This window comes from Carcharodon carcharias, chromosome 13 (assembly GCF_017639515.1).
Source record: "Carcharodon carcharias isolate sCarCar2 chromosome 13, sCarCar2.pri, whole genome shotgun sequence".
NCBI classification, from domain to species: domain Eukaryota; kingdom Metazoa; phylum Chordata; class Chondrichthyes; order Lamniformes; family Lamnidae; genus Carcharodon; species Carcharodon carcharias.
In genome coordinates this window covers 145,288,088-145,308,042 of record NC_054479.1, presented here as the reverse complement: position 1 = coordinate 145,308,042, position 19,955 = coordinate 145,288,088, and positions in this window count along the sequence as shown.

Here is a 19,955-nt window from a genome sequence, read left to right as displayed (position 1 = left end):
AGTTCTTTGTCAGTGTTCTAGGATTGTTCTTTTAACACCACCTTACATTAGGATCTTAATATCAAATACAGAAATAAGTTACTCAGATGTGTGTTGAATGTGTAAGGTGTCTCCTATTCCAGGTAAAGTAACAAACTTCTTTTGTAAACTGTGACATCTTGAGTTCTGCCTCAGAGTAGATACAACTTTGATAAAGGTTCAGGGGGCTGTATCCATCTACTTGTGCACTCATATTAATCTTTGATTGGAGTTTGTAAACTCCAGTCACTGCACAAAACGTTATGATCCCTCCTCTGAAGCACATTCGGCTGAGGAAGCTGGGTTTTTATTGCTCCAGAAAAGTACAGACTTTGGGCATTCAGAGATGAATTTCCCAAAATATGTTTTTCCTCTGTATACCCACCCATACTGGAACAAATTATTTGAGCTTTAGAATTAAACTCTATGATCTGAGCATCTGAAAATGAACAGGCTGATGTAAAATTTCGTTCTTACTTTAACCTGTTTATACTAAATAGGTTAAAATAGGTTAAAATTTCCATTAAAATAATGAACAAAAGATCTTTGTACACTATCATTGCACAAACTCATTTTAAAACACCAATAATATCACTTTCTCATTATTATTTTAAAACTGTTGATCCAGGCTTTAGTCTCATGGGCATTTCTCCACAGGAGTAGAATAAATCATTTCAGATACGTGTAGGAAAACAAAATGGTCCAAGCAATTCCAAGTGGTACTAATTCCATTGTCAAGGATGTTGTGTAGATTGCATTTCCCTTAAACACATTACAATAATGTCCATTATTCTGTTGTTGCTTTTTCTTGGTGCCAACATACGACATGAGACTCCTCTGGCACCACAGCCAATGGGTCAATACACTCTCAATATTGATTCCCCATAACTTAATAAGTCAAACTTTTTTTATTCTTTCCACGAGATGTGAGCTTCACTGGCTGGGCCAGCATTTTTATTGCCCATCCCTAATTTTCCCTTGAGAAGGCGGTGCTGAGCTGCCTTCTTGAACCGCTGCAGTTCATGTGGTGTAGGTACACCCACGGTGCTGTTAGGAAGGGAGTTCCAGGATTTTGACCCAGCGACAGTGAAGGAACAGCGATATATTTCCAAGTCAGGATGGTGAGTGACTTGAAGGGGAACCTCCAAGTGGTGGTGTTCCCATGTGTCTGCTACCCTTGTCCTTCTAGATGATAGTGGTTGTGGGTTTGGAAGGTGCTGTAAAAGGAGTCTTGGTGAATTCCTGCAGCGCCTCTCGTAGATGGTACACACTGCTGTCACTGTGCATCAGTGATGGATGGAGTCAATGTTTAATTTTAAGGATGGGGAGCCAATCAAGTGGGCTGATTTGTCCTGCTTCTTGAGTATTGTTGGAGTTGCACTCATCCAAGCAAGAGAGGAGTATTCCATCACACTCCTGAGTTGTGCTTTGTAGATGGTGGACAGTCTCTGGGGACTCAGGACATGAGATACTCGCAGCAGAATTCCCAGCCTCTGGCCTGCTCCTGTAGCCACACTATTTATATGGCTAGCCCAGTTCAATTTCTTCTCATTGGTAACCCAATGATGTTGCTAGTGGGGGATTCAGTAACAGTAATACCATTGAATGTTAATGGGCAATAGTTAGATTCACTCTTGTTGGAGATTGTAATGACTTGACTGAGCGGACAGGTTTCAACAAGAAACAGCTAAGCTTTATTCAGGTGCTACATGCTCGATCAGGGCTCTCGTCATGAAGCTCCACCCCCCCATATTGCCTGAGCTAAGGGCTCACTGGTCGGAGCCTTAACAGGACATCACATGACCCCTAATGGGCAGCAGGAGGGACTATATTCTCAGCTACCACAGAAATGGTCATTGCCTGGCACCTGTGTGGTGCGAATGTTACTTGCCACTTATCAGCCCAAGCCTGAATGTTGTCCAGGTCTTACTGAAAATGGACATGGACTGCTTCAGTATCTGAGGAAAGATAGAAAGCTATAACTGCAACCAATCATTGCACACTTTTATTAACATTTATTTAGAGTTATATGCATTACCTCCTGACCCACTAACCACAGTTTTAGTCTGTGTCAATTTTTTTTGTGGGGGGCACAAGTGAATTGCCAGCTAATGCCCACCTGCATACAATTAAACACAATTAACACAACCAATTGCATCCATAATGAATTTTAGCCAATGTACCTTTTATTAAGTGTGCAAAAATAATAGACATTCTAGCTCAACGATCACATAAGAATGAGGTAAATGACCAATTACTGGTGGCTGGAGTGTGATAAATTCAAAAATGTCTATTACAAATATGAAATCTCCTACTCTCTTGCAATTGGTGATATGGGATCTTTCCTATCCACCTGAACGGTCAACCCGCCTAATGAGGCAGGTGGACCATTTTGCCATAGTCTCTGTTGCTGGTCTCATCAGGGCAGGAACAGTGTGAACCAACCTCTGGACTCCTAGTTCTGTCAAAGGGTCATGAGGACTCGAAACGTCAACTCTTTTCTTCTCCGCCGATGCTGCCAGACCTGCTGAGTTTTTCCAGGTAATTCTGTTTTTGTTCTGGACCAATGTGTCAGTTAGATTGTCAGGGAAAGGAACTGGGTTTTGTAAAGATGTACTGAAGTTCCAATAAATATCTGTAGCCCATTGAGAAAAAAATATTTTTGATTTAAAAGGGAGAATTACAACACATTTGAAATTGCTGACAAAAGTACCAGCCATCCAAGAAATCATCTCATGCTTTCAGGATTCTCAACCCTGCTTACTAACTTCTCAATCGATCACCACTGCCAAATGTGTTTGTGCTCCTCAGGCTTTATTTTCACTGTAGTGGAAGTTGGATATACAAGTCTCTGACTCTGACAAATCTGTTTCCTATTGTACTTTAATCCAATTTCTTTTATGCATGTATGTCATGTGACAGGATTTCTGACTGTGACTCCAGGAGGGAGCCTTGGCATCATATATGTCAAAAATATTGGCCTGGAGTTTCTGCTTCATTGTGTTGTTTTTAGAAACATAATTCACTCATATCGGGGTAACTGACGCAAAAATCGCAGAATTTCAACCACAAATTGAGTTCAGTGCAACTCCAGTTTCTGAGATATTTTGTACTAGGAGTGGGCCACACCACCATGGTGAACTAAATATCATAAACTCGAATGTGTCCTCACAAGTTCCTCTGATTATTCAATAGACAGAACTGAAGAACAATGGGCTAAGAAGGTGTTAATGAGAAATTGCAAAGCTGGTTTATGATTCAACATATATATGGCTGAGTACTTGACTTTTTCAAACTCGTCTATTATTGCTTCCCATGCCATCATATTAGCAGCCCATTAGCTCAGTTGATTAGATGGACTGTGTGTGGTTCAGAATAACGCCAACATTTTGGGTTCAATTCCCATTTAAAACCACAGCTGAGGTAGATTTGGGACCTGCCTCTTTCCCCTGCTCCTGAATGTGTAAGGCAATGGCAAAGCACCTCGAACAAAAACTGCCAATAAAGGCTCAGGATGAAGCACCAGCTGACGATGAGCCAAGGGCCTGCATTCAGTCAGAGCGCACATACAAACAAGGAGCAGGAGTAGGCCATTCAGCCCCTTGAGCCTGCTTCGCCATTTAATAAGATCATGGCCGACCTGATAGTAACCTCAAATCTGCATCCCACCTGCCCCCGATAACCTATCACCCATCACCCACATGCTGGCCAAGAATCTATCCACCTTTGCCTCTGCTCCCACCACCTTTTCAGGAAGCGAGTTCCAAAGAGTCACAGCCCTCTGAGAGAAAAACAATTGCTCCAGCTCCGTTTTAAATGGGCCACCCCTTATTTTTAAACAGTGACCCCTAGTTCTAGATTCTCCCACAAGAGGAAACATCCTCTTCACACCCACATCCTCTTCTGTCAAGAACCTTCAGGATCTTATATGTTTCGACCTTTGAACAAATGAACTGCATGTTACAACATCCCTATGCCGCGGCCAATATTAATCTTTCAATTAACATCACTAAAACATATTATCTGATCATGATCACATTTCTGGTAACGAGATCTTGCTGCGTGAAAATTGTCTGCCTCCTTTCCTACATCACAGCAATGACTACACTTCAAAAATAAAACAGAAACAGAAATACCTGGAAAAACTCAGCAGGTCTGCCAGCATCGGCAGAGAAGAGCAAAGTTGACGTTTCAGGTCCTCATGACACTTCAACAGAACTAAGTAGAAATAGGAAAGGGGTGCAATATAAGCTGGTTTAAGAGGTGGGGGAGGAGAAGGGGGTGGGGTTTGTTGGGACAAGCAAGCAGTGATAGGAGGAGATAACCAAAAGATGTCACAGACAAAAGAACAAAGAGGTCTTGAAGGTGGTGATATTATCTAAAAGAATGTGTTAATTAAGAGCAGAGAGCAGGACAAGCAAAGTACAGATAGCTCCAGTGGAGGTGGGGTGAAATAAACGATGGGTGGAATACATTTAAAAATAATGGAAATAGGTGGGAAAAGAAAAATCTATATAAATTATTGGAAAAAACAAAAGGAAGGGGGAAACAGAAAGGGGGTGGGGATGGAGGAGGGAGCTCAAGACCTAAAGTTGTTGAATTCAATATTCAGTCCGGAAGGCTATAAAGTGCCTAGTCGGAAGATGAGGTGTTGTTCCTCCAGTTTGCGTTGAGCTTCACTGGAACAATACAGCAAGCCAAGGATAGACATGTGGGCAAGAGAGCAGGGTGGAGTGTTAAAATGGCAAGCGACAGGGAGGTCTGGGTTATGCTTGCGGACAGACCGAAGGTGTTCTGCAAAGCGGTCACCCAGTCTGCCTGTCTCTTTATGGGGTATGTGGAACATTCCTTGTTCCAGTCCTACTCCAGCCACCTCCCACAACTCTTTCTCCGGTACATCGATGATTACTTTGGTGCTGCTTCATGCTCTCGTCGGGACCTGGAAAAATTTATTAATTTTGCTTCCAATCTCCACCCCTCCAGCATTTTCACATGGTCCATCTCTGACACTTCCCTTCCCTTCCTTGACCTCTCTGTCTCAATCTCTGGTGATAGACTGTCCACCAATATCCATCACAAGCCTACCGACTCCCACAGCTACCTCGACTACAGTTCCTCACACCCCGCTTCCTATAAGGACTCCGTCCCATTCTCTCAGTTCCTTCTTCTCCGTCGTATCTGTTCTGATGATGCTACCTTCAAAAACAGTTCCTCTGACATGTCCTCCTTCTTCCTTAACTGAGGTTTTCCACCCACGGTCGTTGACAGGGCCCTCAACCGTGTCCGGCCCATCTCCCGCGCATCTGCCCTCACGCCTTCTCCTCCCTCCCAGAAACATGATAGGGTCCCCCTTGTCCTCACTTATCACCCCACCAGCCTCCGCATTCAAAGGATCATCCTCCGCCATTTCCGCCAACTCCAGCATGATGCCACCGCAAACACATCTTCCCTTCACCCCCTCGGCGGCATTCCATAGGAAATGTTCCCTCCATGACACCCTGGTCCACTCCTCCATCACCCCTTACTCCTCAACCCCCTCCCATGGCACCTCCCCATGCAAACGCAAAATATGCAACACCTCCCCCCTTCTTCCCACCGCCACCACCACCCCCCCGCCCTTGAACCAGCTTATATTTCATCCCTTTCCTATTTCTACTTAGTTCTGTTGAAGGGTCATGAGGACTCAAAACGTCAACTTTGCTCTTCTCCGCCGATGCTGCCAGACCTGCTGAGTTTTTCCAGGTAATTCTGTTTTTGTTTTGGATTTCCAGCATCCGCAGTTTTTTTGTTTTTAACATTTCAAAAGTACTTCACTGGCTGTAAAGCACTCTGGTACATCCTGTGGCCATGAAAGGAGCTGTATTTATATACATATATTTTTAACTTTTCACAATATTTACAACATTTGGGCTTTGGTTTTGGCTTTGTGGCGATGATAGAGAACTGACTTACCTGCCCAGGTACACAAGCTGTTGCATTCCCTTTTTGAAGGTATCTTATGGGGAGAGTCTTTTTATAAACTGAATTCAAATTCACATACTGCCATGGTGGGTTTATTAATTCAGGCCTCTGCTCATTAATCCAGTAACACAACCATTACACTACTGTAGCTAATAATAACCCATCTTTCCAGCAAAATAATCAATTACTAATTTCATCAATACATTTACAATACCACAAAAAAACTGGCATAGTTTGCAGATGTCAGTTAATCTTTCTTTCTGATTTTGTCCTATCTTGTCACATTTGATGAGGTTGAAACTATTGATTCAATTCATGGAACAAACTGCTGCTGAGAGAACAGTGGATAAGGCAGGCTTTCCTGCTCGAAATCTTCCACAGTTGCATGGGATACTGAGTACAAAAGTCCAAACGCACCCCTGTTGTTCAGTTCAGCAGGACTCCAATACTCCCATATTTCAGGTGTCCCCAGCCTCTGACAGTCACTTGCACTCACAAAGTAAATGTCGGGGTCAGTATTTCAGTTTTACATAGAATGATATTGGATATACAGCACAGAAACAGGCCATTCAACCCAACCTGTCCATGCTGGTGTTTCTGCTCCACTCAAGCCTCCTCCCACCCTTTTCCATCTAAATCTACCATTGTCGCTGTGGTAATCTGATGTGTAGTATACCTTTAAGAAGAGTGTTGTAATAGAAGGTCACATGATCTTAGTATCCAATAGAATATTAGCGTGGGATACCTCGGTAGTCAGTAGTCTATAGTTAGGGTCTGTAGTGTAGGAACAGAGTTTGAGTCGAAAACACTCATGTGTAGTTGCTGAATGCCTTTGTAAATAAACAGAATGTGTTCCACCTAAGGACTGTTTGCTGACTCCCTCTGTCTATTGTATCAACTCGGCCATCCTGAAAACAAGTGTGCAACCCGGATCCATAAGTCCCAACAAACTGGTGACCAGGATCTAACAAACTGGCAACGAGGAAAAAGCAAACAAAACTGAGGAGAAAGCGAAGATACAATAAACTGGCTTTGAGAGTAAAACAAGTTAACAAAAGAATTCAAGAGAAACGAAATCAGGCTGTACCTCGCATGGTAATTGTAAGTACAATTTCCGTCCTAATAATTGACGCGATCCCCTCACAGAATATCGCAATTCAGAAGAATTGATACTTTTGATCCAGCCATGGACTATTGATCTCATTATATTGAATGCATCGCATTCTTTTTCCAAGCGAGCGTCATTGTGGGGGAAGAAAAGAGGCGAGCAATCCTCTCATCCACTTGTGGGAGTAAAACCTGTGGATTGATGCAAAGTTTGACGGCACCCAGTGCCCTGAATCGAAAAGTTTTGAGGAAGTGGTGGACCTCATTAAAGTTCATTACCAGCCAAAGCCCTCAGTAACAATGTAATGGTTCAAATTCAACTCAAGAAATAGAGTCCCAGGGAGACAGTTGCTTGTTATGTGGCAAGTTTGAAACAGTTAACAGAGCATTGCGAGTTTGATATATCTTTAAGTGACATGCTCAGAGATCGTTTAGTGTGCTGTGTAAGTGAAGACATGATTCAGAAAGAGATTACTGTCCGAAACAATTTTGGATTTTCAGAAGACGCTAGAGATAGCGTTGGTCATGGAAAGCATGGTAAGGAATTTGAAAGCCATACAGGGAATGAAAAATGGCGCTGTCCTCCACGTTGGGCAGGAAACCCCACCCAAAAAGGGTGCAGAAATGCAAGGCTCAGCTAAGAATAGGGAAGCAGCCACCATTAACAGAAAAATAAAAAGAAATGACTTAGCTATGAAAACATGGAATAATTACAACAGAGGTGGAAACAGACAACCTTATAACAATTGTCTGTTTAAAAAAATCGAATGTTTTTATTGTCATTGAAATGGACACCTAATGAGACAGTGCAAGGAAAGAATCAGGCAGACTTTCAAACAAAATAAGACACACTGTGAGATTTACAATGGAGAAATTCAGATGTTTATTTGTTGTGTAACTTGAAGGTTGGAAAGCCAGAACCAATAAATGTAACAGTGAAGGTAAATGACAGACCTACTAGAATGGAAGTGGACACAGGAGCTTCCATTACTGTGATTGGTGAAGACACCTTTGAATATTTGAATTATGGTGAATATAAATTAAATTTGGGAGAAACTGATGCTAAATTAAAAATTTACAAGGAAGAAGACAGACAAGTCAAAGGCACAAGCAGAGTTACTGTCCATTATGGAAGCCAATCTGGAAAACTATCCTTGATGGTGTAGCAGGCGAGGGTCCCTTGGATGAAACTGGCTAAAGAAGGTTAAGTTAGAATGGGATGAAATTTTACAGCTAAGAGCAAGCGGGTGACCAGAGCTACTACAAAAATGCGCCTCAGTCTTCAAGGACGAACCTGGGAAGATCCAGGGGCTGCAACAAAAATTCATGTGGATCCAGAGGCAACCCCCTGATTCCTGAAGGCAAGACTAGTGTGCTATTCATTGCAGGAAAATGTCGACAATGAACTGGACAGATTAGAGAAACTGAGAGTTATACAACATGTGCAGTTCTCAGAATGGGCAGCGCCAATAGTCCCTGAGAAAAATGTTCCCCCCATCGGTGGGGGGAAGTGCCATTCATGGACTATGGACTACCAGACGTGGTTGTATCTGATAACAGCACAGCATTTATAAGTGCTGAGTTTCAGCGGTTTATCAACCTCAACGGTATCACTCATGTAAAAACCTCACTGTACCACCCTTCCTCAAATGGACTGGCTGAAAGGGCTGTTCAAACATTCAAGGCTGGCATGAAGAAATTAACTGGAGATACCTTAATAACCAAGCTAGCACATCTTCTTTTCCATTATAGGACCACCCCTCGCACAACAACAGGTGTCACACTTGCAGAATTATTGATGAAACATCGTCTCAGAGCGAGATTGAGCTTAATAATGCCAAGTTTAGGGGGGAAGGTGGAAAGGAGTCAGGAAAGTCAGAAAATTGGACCTGACTGGCATAGTCGTGACAGAAATGTTACCACAGGAGAGACGGTATATGTGAAAAATTTTGGAGAAGGAGCAAAGAGGTTATTGGGTGAAATAAATGCAGAGACTGGACCTCTTTTTGAAAGTGGAAGACTGAGTCATATGGAGACATCTAAATCATATAAGGAGGAGAGAAACAAAGTATCAGGAAATGATTCCTCCAGTGTTCACAACTACACCAACATCTCCTGTTGAAAGAACTCCACTGAGTCCAGATGTGTCCGAAGGATCGGTTGTACCTATAAGACACCCTGGTCCACTCCTCCATCACATCCTACTCCTCAACCCTCTCCTATGGCACCACCCCATGCCCACGAAAAAGATGCAACACCTGCCCCTTCAATTCCTCTCTCCTCACCGTCCAAGGGCCCAAACACTCCTTTCAAGTGAAGCAGCATTTCACTTGCATTTCCCCCAACTTAGTCTACTGCATTCATTGCTCCCAATGTGGTCTCCTCTACATTGGAGAGACCAAACATAAACTGGGCGACCGCTTTACAGAACACCTGCGGTCTGTCCGCAAGAATGACCCAAACCTCCCTGTCGCTTGCCATTTTAACACTCCACCCTGCTCTCTTGCCCACATGTCTGTCCTTGGCTTGCTGCATTGTTCCAGTGAAGCCCAACGCAAACTGGAGGAACAGCACCTCATCTTCCGACTAGGGACTTTACAGCCTTCCGGACTGAATATTGAATTCAACAACTTTAGGTCATGAGCTCCCTCCTCCAACCCCACCCCCTTTCTGTTTCCCCCTTCCTTTTGTTTTTTCCAATAAATTATATAGATTATTCTTTTCCCACCTATTTCCATTATTTTAAAATATTTTTAAATCTTTTATGCTCCCCCCACCCCCACTAGAGCTATACCTTGAGTGCCCTACCATCCATTCTTAATTAGCACATTCGTTTAGATAATATCACCAACTTTAACACCTATGTGTTCTTTTGTTCTGTTGTTTGTGACATCTTTTGATAATCTGCTTCCATCACTGCTTGTTTGTCCGTACAACCACACCCCCACTCCACTTCTCTCTCTCTCCCCCAACCCAAACCACCACCAGCACCCCCCCACAGCCCCCCCCCCCCCCACCCCCCCAACACACACACCTTAAACCAGCTTATATTTCACCCCTTTCCTGGACTCACTCAAGTTCTGTCGAAGGGTCATGAGGACTCGAAACGTCAACTCTTTTCTTCTCCACCGATGCTGCCAGACCTGCTGAGTTTTTCCAGGTAATTCTGTTTTTGTTTTGGATTTCCAGCATCTGCAGTTTTTTTGTTTTTATCTTTGTACCTGTAAGAGTTGAGGAAACAGATTTACAGGTGTCACCGAAGAACCTGATGTTTGGACAACACCAGAAAAGGAGGTTCCTGTCAGGACATCTGAAACTGTAGAGCTGAGACATTCTACACGCATAAGGAAACCCCCAGAAAGACTGAATTTGTAAATTACTCATCAGTGTAAATGTTTTGATATTGTATTTGATAGTTATGAGGAGAGATTGGATAGACTGGAGTTATTTTCTCTGAAGCAGAGGAGATTGAGAGGGGACATGATTGAGGTGTATAAAATTATGAGGGACATAGATAGGGTAGACAGGAAGGAACTTTTCCCATTGGTGGAGGGATCAATAACCAGGGGGCATAGATTTAAGGTAAGGGGCAGGAGGTTTAGAGGGGATGTGAGGAAGAATGTTTTCACCCAGAGGGTGGTGGGAATCTGGAACTCACTGCCTGAAAGGGTGATAGAGGCAGAAACCCTCATAACATTTAAGAAGTATTTGGATGTGCACTTGCGATGCCATGGCATACAAGGGTATGAGCCTAGCACTGGAAAATGGGATTAGTATAGTTAGGTACTTGTTTGACTGGTGCAGACCTGATGGGCTGAAGGGCCCTTTTCTGTGCTGTAGACCTCTATGACTCTATTACTATTCACCAATTCTCTGGTATTGTACCTCTTTCTAATGAATTATTAAATAGGAGTAGCAGTGCCTCTGCTATCTTTTTCCTAGGTTCTTTTAAAATATGTGGGACACACCCCATCCAGACCAGGGATTCTAGAATTTGTCAAGTTTATTCAATATATCCCTCTTATAATTTTAAATGCACTTATTGTATTATTCATATCTCACCATTCAATGCCATGTCTACCTGTTCTACCTCCCTGGTAAATACTGAAGCAAAATGATTGTTTAACATTTCTGCCATCTCTCTCTGGGGGAGTAATGGAAATGTCATAACAGGAAAATCAGGGAAGCATTAAGTGAGGGAAAGAAAAACACAAAGAGAAAGAAGCAATAATGACGTGCTGAGACTACAGGATAATTGGGGAACATCGAGGATGGACACATGGAGTGAGTTTTTTTTATATTCATTCATGGGATGAGTGCATCGCTGGCTAGGCCAGGATTTATTGCCCATCCCTAATTGCCCTTGAGATGGTAGTGGCGAGCTGTTGGTGCGGGAAATGTTTATGTAATCTCCAGTGCTTCATCTACAGTGAAATCAGCCCAGGTTCCACTGTTGAGCCTTAAACCCTGTCTCCAGTTGCTGCACTCCTCATGCCTAATAGATAAATGAAACCTTAAAATGGTAACTGCAAGGCTTTCTGACAACGTGGTGACTTCAGTTTTGTATGTGGAGCACAAAATTGGATCATGCCCTCGACAGCCAAGTTAGCTTTTCACCGGCATAGAAGATCTGCAGCTTCTTCATTATTTTCTGTGAATCAGAAAAGAGTAAACATAAATTTTCCATTCTTGTGATATCTTTTTTTACCACTTACATCATGGCAGGATTTACTTATCTTCCAGGTGGAAGGATTAGGAACCAGAGAACACCGACTTAAGGTAATTGGCAAAAGAAGCAATGATGACAGGAGGAAAATCTTTTTTACGCAGTAAATGGTTAGGATCTTGAATGCGCTGCCTGAGAATGTGGTGGAGGCAGAATTAATCACAGATTTCAAAAGGGAATTGGATAATTATCTGAAGAGTAAAAAGTTTCCGGGGCAACAGGGAAAGGGCAAGGGAGTGGAACGAGCTGAGTTGTTCTTGAAGACAGCCAGCACAGACTCAATGGGCTGAAAGGCCTCCTTCTGTGCTTTAACCATTCTATGGATCCATGGGGGGAATTTTACAGTCCCTCACCAGCATATTTGTGGGTGGGGTGGGGGGAATGTAAAATACAATAGCTGGCTAGCCACCACCTCCCCTAGGTTGGTTAGGAATACTTCAATTGATTCTCCATCATTGTGGATACAAGTTAAAAAGTTCTCCTTCAATTACTAACTTTTGCTTTGTCTAAATTAGGTGTCAAATTCATTAATGACGGAGGCAAAATTTGCAGTGGACTCCTGCATACCCAGGCTTAGGATAACATCGACTGCTATTGGACCTACTGCATAAAGAAAAGGTCTAACTTGAAGCTTTAGCTCCTTTTCATGAAGACCTGATGCTGCTCGGTGCCAGAGAAAATGGTGTTTCTAAACTCTCACTGTTGGCCTCTCTGCGGGCCTCAGAGGCAGTCAAACAGGCAGGGCAAGGGCAGGGACTGCTCACCAGGTAGGGTCATTGTTACCTCTCTCCAGTGTGCCTCCTTCTACCACTGAGATTTCTCGAGCTGCTTTCAAAGGTTTCTTTATTCTGTGGTTCCTTCGGTAACACTGATGTGTCCTTTTACACTGATGTCTCTACGGCTGCCACCATGTTCTCAGATGGGTCCTTCCATTTTGGACTCTAGGCATGGGACTTGGTTCTTATACTGTGGACATACTCTGCTATCTGCCTAACACTGTTTATTGGTATGACATCTAAACAGATTACAGAGTAGGTATTTGGCTCCTAGGCTTGATTCCAACCTCTCTCTTTCTCTCTCTTGAGACAGAGAGCCTAACACATGACTGACTGATGTCAGTAGCACATCATCATATACGGCATTCATTAGCATATCCCACCTGTTTACAATTTCTACTATTACTGGTGATGTTGCCTCTGGATTCAGGCAACATTTACAGTCTAACAGCAGTATTGTTGTAAACTTTGAAACCAGTTATAGTGTGAGTGTACCCTTAAATGTAAGAAATTGATCATAAGCATATCAGATACTATCTGGAAGATTGAGACTGAATAGGCTCATATAATAGAATCTAAATACAAAAATAGAATTAAAGCTCATATTTTAATATTATAGAATCACAGGAATGTTATGGAGCAGAAGGAGGCCATTCAGCCCATCGTGTCTGCACCAGCTCTCCAAATGAACATTATGACTCAGTGCCATTCTCCTGCCTTTTCCCCATAACCCTGCACATTGTTTCTATTCAAATAATAATCTATTGTCCTCTTGAAAGCCTCAGTTGAACCCACCTCCACCACACTTCCAGGCAGTGGATTCCAGACTTGAACCATTTGCTGCGTGAAAAAGACTTTTCCTGCATTACATTTGTTTCTTTTGCAAATCACTTTAAATCTGTCCCCACTCATTCGTGATCCTTTCATGTGTGGAAACAGTTCCCCTCTATCTACTCTGCCCATCCCCTCATGATGTTGAACATCTCTATCAAATCTAAATCAATGTCTATCAATAATTCCTTATTATCTAGATTTAATTGTATCAGCAGAAAAACGCTTAATACATTTCCATGACATTCTTATGTGGTAGTAATTATGTTTTTTTTTAACTGTTGAACTGTACCTTTAAGAATAGTCCTGTGATGTAAGATCACATGATCTGTGTAAACCAATGTGTTAGCAGTGCAGGCTACCTCCACAGTCAGTGTTGAGATAGAGATGGAGTTGAAAGCACATGTGTAGTTGCTGCTGGCTGCATTGTAAATAAACCTAAGGTTTTCGCTTAGAAAGTTGTCTGCAGATTAACTCTATTACAAATAAGCAACAAGGCCACACAATAACATATGCCATTTTATTTGAAATGCTTTAATGGTTTACTTTGTGTTAAGTGATGACTCCGTTAAAAATGAGGGCAACAAAATACGATGCTGACACTTTAAGTGTTTCGCCCCTATTGCCACCAAATTATTTACAGGCCTATATTTTACAATATAGTCCATCCCATCACAATTTGGTTTATACTGTAATTTCCTCCACCCTTTTCTAAAGTAATGACGTGTGTAAATTGGAAAGAGATCAACGTGGTGGAAAGGAAGGTATTGGTCCATCGGTTAGTGAGGTCATTGTGGTGACGTTTTCATCCATGTCCAGAAATCACTCAACCGTCCAAATATGAAAATTGTGGTGAGAAACATTAAATAATGCAGCTCGGAACTTGGACACAAAGACAAACTTAGGAAAGAAGGGAAGATTTTAGAGAAAATTGTTCACAAAAGCATTTCTCCTACACTCCCCACTCTGTATAAAACTTCTCAGTGTTTTACAAATCAGTAGCTGAACTCACTGTTAGGGAAATGGCTGAAAATGCTACTGCCAAAACCAATGAGGCTTGACTGTAGATGGCATAAGGGTTAGTCATCTGTTTTATATAAAAACCAGGCTAAATATGCTCTTAACCATAACAGCACACTCCTGCAAGCATCCACTTAAGAAAACGTAACCCTAGGCTATTGCAGAAAGTAAAAACTTTATTCTTTTCTGGAAAACGTTACATGGGGAGTGAACAATAACATTGACCATGTGTTGATTGGCATAGAGACGATAATTCAACCCAGCCTTTGGACTTTGTTCGGAACAAATACTTTTTTGTGTAACATAGTTTTTGCTGTCATTGGAAATTAATCTCCTAACACTCTTGCCAACAGCCCCTTACCATGTTAAAGGGATAGACAGTCACCCAGCATTGTGCTGACATGTTAGCTGCTCCCAGAGACAATGTACCTTGTATAACAAGCTGTGGGCGCAAGTTCTTTTCATTTAACTTGAATGTAGATCTATCAAATAAGATTTATATTTGTGATGTTTTTTGAGTTCTTCATCTGTTATATGTTATATTATAAATTATTATTTTGTTTTTCAGTAAGCAAACATTACTGTACATAGGGAAGAGAGCAGCAAGTAAGCTGGTGAAGTGTTTCTATACCTTTATCTTGCAGGGGCTGTAGACCGGGAATTATACAAATTGGACTAGCTCAAACTAACAGAGAAATAATCAGCATTAAAATAAAACTGAGCTGTAATGATATATACTCTTATAAAATTAAAGAGAAAAATTATAAATAACTTGATAGGGAGAGTAATTTATAATTCTAATGCCACCCAGTTTCCTCCCATGATTTCTATGTTTAAATCACAGTCTTCCTGATGTCTGGATTCAAATTTGCTGCAAGGCAAATATGTTTCCATGGATGGTGAGTATACTGCCTAGACCGATGACCTCCTGCATTGTGACATCTCACCTCCTACCGGCCTGGATGTCAGACAAATAGATTCAGTTTGATTCACAACTTTGCCTGGCTTCAGTTCGCAGTCTCAAATGACTTGTTATATTGAGCGACTCAATCTTGTGTTTTCTGGCTCAATTTTCATAGCTCAACTGGCGGACGAAATAGAACAGAAAGTAGTCATGTACACCAATCCCAAGGTCAAAAGTTCAAATTCAAATTTGGCCCAGAATAGCTAAGCCTTTGGTCAGCTTGAATTTTGCCATTTAACTTCAGTTTGGCCAACAATTATATCATTTACACTGCACCATCTAAAGTTTCTTTGGCCAGGATTTCCCGGGGGGCGGGGCCCTCTCCCCGATGCATAAAATGATGTGGGGTGACGCGAGGCGGAGCTCCTGACATCACAGCCCCCCATTTAAATTTTCAGGAAGGCGGGGGCTCAGCAGAATCAGCTGTGTGCCCACCGACCTGTCAATGGCCAATTGAGGCCATTGACAGAGTCAATTAAACTAATTAATGGACCTGCCCGTCCAACCTTAAGGTCAGCGGCAGGCCAGGAACCCCGGCAGGAATTAGTAAAAGCATCAAACCTCATCCACGGGTAGGTTTTAAAAATTGTAATTAAAGTGTTTTTAAAAGTGATGGACATTGTCACATGAGGGGACATGTCAGAGAATGTTTTTTTCTATTTTTCAGATTTTTTTATTGTAGAGCCGATCACCCTGAGACAGCACTTAGCCTCAGGGAGATGAGTCTCTCTTTCATGTGCATGTGCGAAAGAGCGCGCTCTCGGTTTAGGGAATCCCCTCTCCCCGCCCGCACAGGGAGTGCATATCGCTTCCTTGTGTATGTCACGCTGGGCGGGCTGTAATCGGCCAACACACGTAAAATGGCGGCGCGCCCCCGATTGGGGCACCGATTGGAGGCGCGCCTCCACACACCCACTCCTAAACTTCCCCCACAATGGGGGAAAGTTCTGCCCTTTATATATAATATGTATAGTGTCCTCAGCCAACCATCTTCAGCTGATTCATCAATGACCTTCCCTCCATTAAAAGATCAGAAGTGGGGATGCTCGCTGGTGGTGGCACAATGTTCAACACTATTTGCAACACCTCAGACACTGTACAGTCCATGTCCAAATGCAACAAGACCTGGACAACATTCAGACTTGGACTGACAAGTGGCAAGTATTCTTCATGGCATGTAAGTGCCAGGTAATGACCACCTCCAACAAGAGAGAATCCAACTATCTCCCCATGACATTTAATGACATTACCATCGCTGAATCCCCCACTATTGACATCTTGGGGATACCATTGACCAGACATTGGACTGGACCAGCCATATAAATACTGTGGCTACAATAGCAGGTCAGAGGCACCTGACTCCCCCAAGCCTTTCCACCATCTACAAGACAGATGCAGTATAACATGGCAGTGTGGAGTTATCCACATCAGTAGAAGAAACAGAATGGCATTATTTAAATGTGTTATTTAAATGGTGATAGGTTGGGAAATGCTGATGTACAAAGGGATCTCTGTTTCCTTGTACACCAGTCACTGAAAGCAAGCATGCAGGTGCAGCAAGCAGTTAAGAAGGCAAATGGTATGTAGGCCTTCATTGCAAGAGAACTTGAGTACAGGAGCAAGGATGTCTTACTGCAGATATACAGGGCCTTGGTGAGAGCACATCTGTATTGTGTGCAGTTTTGGTCTCCTTACCTAAGAAAGGATATACTTGCCATAGAGGAAGTGCAGCAAAAGTTCACCAGACTGATTCCTGGGATAGCAGGACTGGCGTATGAGATTAGAAAAAAATCTCCTCATCTCCATCTTAAAAGGGAGATTTCTTTTCTTAAATAAAAGCAAAATACTGCGGATGTTGGAAATCTGGAAAAACTCAGCAGATCAGACAGCATCTGTGGAGAGAGAAACAGAGTTAATGTTTCGAGTCCATATGACTCTTCTTCAGGACTCGAAACATTAACTCTATTTCTCTCTCCACAGCTGCTGTCTGATCTGTTAAGATTTTCCAGCATTTTCTGTTTTTACTTCTTATTCTTAAACTGTATCCCCTAGTTCTAGTCTAGTGCTAGTTCAGGACAAAGCAGCCCACTTGATTGGAACCCCATCCACAAACAATTACTCCCTTTACCACTGACGCACAGTGACAGCAGTGTGTGTACCATCTACAAGATGCACTGCAGGAATTCACCAAAGCTCCTCAGACAGCACCTTCCAAACCCACAACCACTACCATCTAGAAGGACAAGGGCAGCAGATAGATGGGAACACCACTACCTGGAAATCACCCTCCAAGTCACTCACCATCCTGATTTGGAAATATATCGCCATTCCTTCACTGTCGCGGGGTCAAAATCCTGGAACTCCCTCCCTAACAGCACTGTGGGTGTACCTACACCACATGGACTGCAGCGGTTCAAGAAGGCAGCTCACCACCACCTTCTCAAGGGCAACTAGGGATGGGCAATAAATGCTGGCCCAGCCCACAACGCCCATATTCCATGAATAAATAATGGCCTAATTCCTCCGAGGAACGGCAATCCCTGTCAGATTGCCACCTGCCCTCCTCCTGTTCTGCACCAAGCCTGAGCTCCACATCCCAAAGTTTCTATGAAAAGCTGTGGAGAGAAGGTAAGGGGGTAAAGGGGCAGGATGATAGGTGGGTAGGGTAGCAGATGGTTAGGGTGGCAGGTGGGTGAGGTGGATGAGGTGGATGAGTGGGTAAGTGGGTAAGTGGGTAAGTGGGTTGAAGCATAGTCAGGTTGGGTTGGGAGAGGTTTTCAGGCCATGTGGGGTGGGGGAGGTGGGAGTTGGGGGGTCGGGGGATTCAGGTGATGGAATCAGGTCGGAGGGGTGTCGGGGGTCAGGAGGAGAGCTGGGTGGTCAAGAGGTCGGTCAGGTGGTGAGGGCTAGTCAGGTCAGGTCGGTGGGGGTCGAGGGGTCAAGGGAGGAGTCGGTAGTCAGTGTGAGTGACTGGGACGCCAGCTGCATAGTTACCCAGGAGCTGGACTCGGCTTTATCCTAATGTTTCCTGGCTACTTATCCAGGTAAGTGAATCTGAACTCCACCTCAGAGCTGGAGACTTTATTGGAGGGTCCCGATAAAACAGGGGAATTTCCCATTGGAAGTTCAAACTTCCCCGGTAATTCTCATGGAGTCAGAGCATTCAGGCGCCGAGGAGACTATTGGGAGATTGGACGATCTGGGTAAATATGATTCCAGCAGGTAAACCTTGTTGAAAGAGGGAAAAGGTATTTTCTTTGTGAAAGATTAGTTCCTTGTGTCAAACACTTGTGCTAGACATAATATCCATCTGTTTCTAATGATGTTTGGCTTTGTAACTGTTCTCAAGCTCGTCCAGTAAGAGTCAGTGTGTCTCTTGTGCCCATTGATCTGTTGGGAAGGGATATGTATTCCTAATGGCTTTGTGAGGAGGAAAATACATCCAAAACCTATTAACTTATTCGTTGCCATGCATCCTACTCCATGAACGTCGTGTAGTTGGAGGTGAAATTCACCTTTGGCAGAAGTGCAAACTGGGTAACAACGAGCTGCCTGTTACAATCCAGCCCAAGTTTCCACTCCCGAGTTTGAGTTTGATTCACTGGGATAAGCTAAAACCAAAACCTGAAGTTAGGCAAATTAATTTATCCACCTTTGGTTAATCTGCTAAGTTTGATCTGAATTAATTCATATTTAAATACTTAAGAGCTAAATATCACTGGCCCCAGGAGGGAGGAGGTGGTGGCTGCTGGTTAAACTGTGGGGATCCATAGTTTGCTGTCAGGGCAATTTACCAATGGTTGGACTGGAAATGGACAGAAGCCAATTTTCATCAACAAAGGCCCAACTAACTGCAATCCCACATCGCTGTCAGCATTTTACTGACTGTGGTTCAATTACTCGTCATGTAGGAGCCCCCAGCTAAATGTTGGTGGCAGCAACCCAGGTGGGATAGTTTTATAAAGTAAAGAGTGAACAGTTGAACAGTGAAGGCAGCCCCTCCTGTCCCAGCAATTTCCCTCGAGGAGTTTTCCCCTCCAGCACTCGGCCCTGTATTTTTTAAAGATTATTTTTTCTACCTTCTGTAAGCTGCAAGTCCCCTCTGTGCCTCAGCAATGGCCACTATTCCTGGCCTTCCCACTGAGGCTGCTGATGACCTTCTGATTGGATAGCAGCTCTTGGGCATGGCTGCTGTCCTTTATAGGAAGGACAGCCCCAATGGCGGCCACTTAATTGGCTCCTGCGGGTAACATTCAGGGGAAATCCCCCAGCCGGCCCTGCATGCCTTTCCTCCTGGTGTCAGTCTGTCCACCCAATCGGTAAAATTCAGGTTCTTATTCTCTTTTATTGGGGCATCACACGGGTGCAGGATTAGTACCATCCAGCAACCAATGCTGCTCTTTTAATGGACAGTTGGTTTATAACCTGCGGACTGTGTGCAGGGAACCTTATAGAGTGAAGAGGTGCCAACTGCTCAACGCATCTGTACAGGATCCTTGAAGGAACAATCCAATTAGTCCCATCCTCCTCCTCTTTCCCCAGAGTCATGCAA